The sequence below is a fragment of the Phascolarctos cinereus genome, unplaced genomic scaffold (assembly GCF_003287225.1).
Source record: "Phascolarctos cinereus isolate Bilbo 61053 unplaced genomic scaffold, phaCin_HiC Scaffold_1127;HRSCAF=1787, whole genome shotgun sequence".
NCBI lineage: Eukaryota > Metazoa > Chordata > Mammalia > Diprotodontia > Phascolarctidae > Phascolarctos > Phascolarctos cinereus.
This window is the reverse complement of record NW_027555297.1, coordinates 1-5632: the sequence shown is the minus strand read 5'-3', so window position 1 is coordinate 5632 and position 5632 is coordinate 1. Positions and strand designations below refer to the sequence as shown.

General features: G+C 43.6%; 1 pseudogene across 1 annotated transcript; it reads left to right on the top strand.

Annotated features, from left to right (window-relative positions):
* Nucleotides 1-1241: 1241 nt before the first annotated feature.
* On the top strand, nucleotides 1242-3343 carry LOC110204734 (fatty acid-binding protein, liver-like; annotated as a pseudogene). Its single transcript, XR_013482731.1, has 3 exons — nucleotides 1242-1363; nucleotides 1766-1934; nucleotides 3252-3343. The product of XR_013482731.1 is annotated as a fatty acid-binding protein, liver-like (transcript).
* The last annotated feature ends 2289 nt before the right edge of the window (nucleotides 3344-5632 follow it).

Sequence of the window (5632 nt, the reverse complement as noted above, 5' to 3'; positions counted from 1 at the left end):
AACACAGTTTACAGTCACACTGCTCTGTCATTTTCCTTTACGATTCTTTCATTGGTCTTAAAAAGGCAAAGTCCCATTTATAGATTCTCACATGTCACTGGCTTGGCAGTTATAGCTCTGAAATAAAATGAAATTTTGTGTGAGTAGGACATAGGGGAGTGTGCAATGTAGTGAAGGACAGTACAGTGTTGGGACTACAGAATTAGTGTTTGAAAAATGCCCCTAGTGTAGTGGTTTGGCAGCTAGGTGGCACCATAGTGTATAGCGCACTGGGCCTCAAATAAGACCTCAGAAGCTTCCTAGCTGTGTGACCCTGAGCAAGTCACTTAACCCTGTTTGCCTCAGTTTCCTCATCTGTACATGAGCTGGAGAAGGAAAAGACAAACCATTCCAGTAACTTTGCCAAGAAAACCTGAATGGGGTCACAAAGAATTGCACACAACTGAAAATGACCGAATGAAAAAAAGTTCAGTTTAGGGGTCAATGTAAAATCTGAGAAAGTGAAAGTGAAAATCCTAAACTATAAGAGAATAACTCGGTTGAATTCCATTTAGCAAATATTTATTAAATGTCTGCTGTGTGATACATACTGAGGACACAGAGATAAAAATGAATACTCTCCTCCTATACACATACACACACATACACATCAGAGCACATGTGCTTACACACACACACAGTAAAACATAAGCTTCTTAGTGAGCTCTGGCTTCAAATTCAGTACCCTGTTTTATGCGAAGTCCTGCAGGTGAGAAATGACAAGTGAGCCTGAGAAATCCCTCGATATCCACCCCAGCTCAGTGTTATACACTGTGTGACCTTGACAAACTTTGGTTTCCTCATCTGTAAAACTGAAGCAACTATGATTTGATCATCTACCCTACAGGATAATTGTAAGAAACAAATGAGCTAATGCATAAGAAAGCACGATGTAATAAAAAAACAAAAAAGTGCCACATTGATATTTCTTCTTGTTGCCACAAATGAAAAGACTTCATTATTTCCCCTTCCTTATGCCAGTGGGCACTGTCCTCCCCTCCCAGCCCCAGACACTCTGGACAGTTGGATAGATGACCCCTGCTCCTGTAGCAAGTGACCAGGTACTCCAGTTAACTCCCCCATGCCTACCTTACTTTTTCTGAACATTGCTCCAAAGGTTAATGATTGAGCAGAATCATAAACCAACGATAACCTCTGACCAACTTTGAAGGGAACGAGCCCCCTATAAAACCAGCCTCAGGGCCATGCCAGGCGCCTTCTCTCCAAGCCAGTGTTTTGAGAGAACATCCTTCCACCATGAACTTCTCAGGAAAGTACCAGCTCCAGTCCCAAGAGAATTTTGAAGCCTTCTTGAAGGCTGCTGGTAAGTGCTTAGGAAAACAGCCTTTGGGCATCAAATGTTGGGATCAAAGGGACAGGGGCATTATACTTGTGGTTGCCAGAAGGGATGAACTTAAAATACTAGGGAATCTGCAGCAAGTGAAATAATCCAACTAGTGAGGCTCTGGGCAGGCATTCAGCCTGGGTTGGGTGTCAGGGTGAAGAACAACAGAATGAGGAGTCAGATCTGAATGTGAGCCTTGGCTCTGCTCTTAATACATTCGGTGACATGGATTGCATCATCTCACTGCTCTCAATGTTGGCTTCCTCATCTGGAAAATGGGGATAATAATACTCCCTACCTCCCAGGGCTGTCAGGAGACCCAAATGAGATCCTTTGGCTCTTAGATGCCTTCTAGGTCTGAATCTCTATTGTATCAACCAGGTCTACCTGATGACCTCATACGGAAGGCAATGGATACCAGGGGAATGTCCGAAATTGTACAAAATGGAAATCACTTCAAGTTCACGTTCAACGATAACCAAATCCAGGTGAACGAATTCACCCTGGGGGAGGAGTGTGAGCTGACCACTCCACTGGAGGAAAGGTCAAGGTAAGAATATAAGTTAATTCAATTTAGGGGCATGTATTCATTAAGGTGCCGCGTATTAGCCTCTGGGCTAAGCCCTGGAGGAGATGCAAAGATTAGCTAAAACTTGGTCCATAACCCCCTGGAGTAAGCTAGCAGCCTGCTAGGGAGATAAGACACAAACATATCTCTGTTGCCAACGTGTTGCAAGATAGGTAGATTAGATGAAAAGCAGTCTGGTGGAATATGGTATAGAGGACCAGCCAGGAAGCAGTGCCTCCAGCCCATGCTGGCTGTGTTCAGTAGCTGACTTGTTCCTTCATAACCCAGCCCCCTCCTACATTTTCAGTCTTCTCACACCTTACTCCCTGATACATACTCTGCCATCCAGTGACCCTGGCTTCCCAGCTGTTCATGAAACGAGACCCTCCATCTCTCAGCTCCAGCATTCTCCCTGTCTATCCCCCATGTCTGGAATGCTCTCACTCCTCCGCTCAGACTGCTGACTCTGCTGGCTTCCTTAAAGTCCCAACTGTAATCTCCCCCCACTCTTCTACAAGAAACCTTCCCCAACAGCGCAGATTTTCACATCTAGCCAATAACCCACAGATGCTCAGCTTCCTTAAAACTGTAATATGGCGAATCTTCAATCAACCTTGTCTTTGGCTGAAAAAACAAAACAACAACTTTCCCCAACCGCTTAGTTCTAGGGCCTTCCCTCTGTTAATTATTTCTCACTTATCCAGTCTATGACTTGTTTGTACCTGTTTGCTTATTGTTTCCCCGGTTAGATTGTAAGCTCCTTGAGGGCAGGGACTGTCTTCAGTACTTAGTACAATGTGACACATCTTAGACGGTTAATAAATATTTATTGACTGACTCACAGACAGCAAAAGGAAGAGAAGAGAAAAGGGGAGAGGAGGAAAAGTAAGGAAAGGGCTAAGAGAACTAGAAAACAATCCAGCCAGTGAAGTATAGAAACAAGAAGTTCTGCAGGGAATCTGGCTTGGCACTTACTCGAGGGGTGTGCTGGAGCCAGCTGAAACCGGCAGGAGAGTGCCAGCATTGTTAAATTTTAAGTGTGAGCATTTACCCCTCAGAAAATAGAAACGCTACAAATCAAGGACTGATTTATTGTTTTATTGATTGCCTACTTTAAAGTGATGGAGAAGTGTTAACACTGCAAATAATACTCAAATGTTAATACTACAGATTATAATGGAAATTTGTGTGTACATTTTTTCCCTCCAGAAAACCAGTTGTTGCACATTTACCAGTGCATCCCTGGCTCACCCCCAGTCCCTAGGGCTTGCCAGAGCTAACTCTTCTGTCTCCCTACAGGGTGTAGTGAATCTAGAAGGAGGTAACAAGCTGGTACAATTTTGAAAGCAATGAAGTCTGTCACTGAACTGAATGGAGATACAATCACCACCGTAAGTGATCAGGTGTTTCTCTTCCTGCTTGGTTGTGGGGGATGGATCCAAAAAGCATTTGGAGAACACATACTAGGTGTCAAGTACTGGGGCTGCCAATAGAATAAGGGAGGCAGTGCCTGCTCTCAAAGAGGAGGGAAGAGGGGATGAGGGAAAGACAGGTGAGGGGATGGAGGACAGTAGAGAAGAGGGAGAAAAGAGGGAGGAGGAAAAGAAGGTGGAGGAAGACATGGAGACAGCAGGGATGGAGGAGGGAGAGGGGAGGAGTATTGCCCAACACCCTGAGTAAAGAACATGTAACATTTATGGCAGACTCCCAGGGAGTTGGGTGGGTGACCCCTAAGGCTCCTTTCAGCTAAAAAGCCATGATCCTATCATCCCTCCCCCCAGTCACCTAATCCTCTACCCATTCCTGCTAATCCCCCTTCAGGCATTAAACCCTTTTCCAGCTGGCATCTCTGTCATCCTTACACTGTGAACCTTGCTGGGAATATTTATATTTTTAAATGGGGCCCTCGAAGACCCCAAAGACAGCTCCCCAGGGTTCCCTCAGGAGGCATGGACAATCCAAACAAAAACCCAGAAAGATTGCCAAACCTATCTCTAGTATATCTAACATACTGGTCATTGATGGGTATGACATGCTGATATACTGCAAGACATTCCAGGAAAGATTAACACTGGATTTCTTCTTGGCTTTCAGACCTTTACCTTGGGTGATGTTGTCTGCAAGAGAATCAGTAAGAGAATTTAGACATGTCTGCTTTCCATTTATTTTTACTGTGTGAAATTGGTACAATAAAATGTGGCTTGTTAAAAAAATACTGTCTTTTGAATGACTTTACAAGCATATGTTTATTCAAGGTTTTAATGATGCCTTTTATTCTTACATCACAACCATTTCTGAATTCACTGCACCTGCCCACCCACCCCCAATGAGCCTCACCTTACAACAAAGAAAAGCAGGCAAGCAAAACCCAAACAACAAAGTGACTCCATTTGCTAGTATATACACCCTTCTGCACCCATTGTTACCCACCTCTCCAAGGAATGGAGGGAGCCAGAAAAAGTGAATAGTTTGAAAGATTTTTGCAAATTATCATTCACCTAGAAAGAAATGGTGCTGACTTTGGCCTTGATGGAATAAGTTGTTACCTTGTAGGGTGATTTTAGGGGGGCTTGTGACTCATGTCCCCCCATTCCTCACCAACACCCCCACAAGCACCATTATTTCTATTTCCCTAATTCTGTACCTAAAATGCCTAGGTAAGAAACATACCTTTAGATCAAAGTATTTTGAGTCCAAAAGCTCTTGGTTACAATGTGTGTATGTGTGTGTATGTGTGTATGTGTGTGTGTAGGTGTGTGTGTATGTGTTTTAAATGAGAAGGGTATTTTTTAACCAGCTATGTAGAATAGGACCTTGAAGACACCAACTGAAGGACCCATTTTTCTAGTAAACAGTGAGGAAGATTTGGGTTATGAAGCTCACATCTGAGGGGGGAAGCCTAATTGAGGAGCACAGCCTTAACTTCGGCAAGGCAAGAGGGCCTGGGTCCCAGGATTTAAAAGGACAACATGCAGTCAGCTCTGACAATCCTTTGGCTGCATGAGAACCACAGAGATGTAACCTGACTTACAGAATCACAGAATTTCAGGGGTGGAAGGAATTTCAGAGGCCATCTAGTCCAAATCATAGCTGAAGAAGAAGATTCCCTCTACATCACACCTGATAAATGATCATCCATAATTTGCATGAAGACCTCCAGTGAGAAAGAATCTGCTACCTTCAAAGCAACCATGTCTCTGTTTCAGGCAGCTGGTGATGTAATGCTTAGGGTACTTGGCCTGGAGTTAGGAAAACCTGAGTACAAATCTTGTCTCAGATACTTCTTAGCTGTGTGACCCTGGGCGAGTCACTTTGCCTCAGTTTCCTCATCTGTAAAGTGGGTTTGATAATAATAGCACCTGCCTCCCAGAATTGCTGTAAGGATCACATCAGACCATGTTTGTAAAGTTAGCAAGTGTCTGGCACTATATAAATGCTTATTCCTATCCTCTTTTGGATTGCTCTAACAGGCATTTTTTTCTTACATCAGAAAGAAACAAGAATAATCTGTGAAATTTGGAAGCTATGATATGGTTGGCTTGGGTAACCTCCTTCTCTCTTCTATCTTCCCCACCATCCTATGTGGCAGCTTCCTCAGAGTAACAACAACAACAATAATAACAACTAATATTTATATTATACTGTGAGGTTTGCAAAACTCTCTCAGGAGGTAGGTGCTA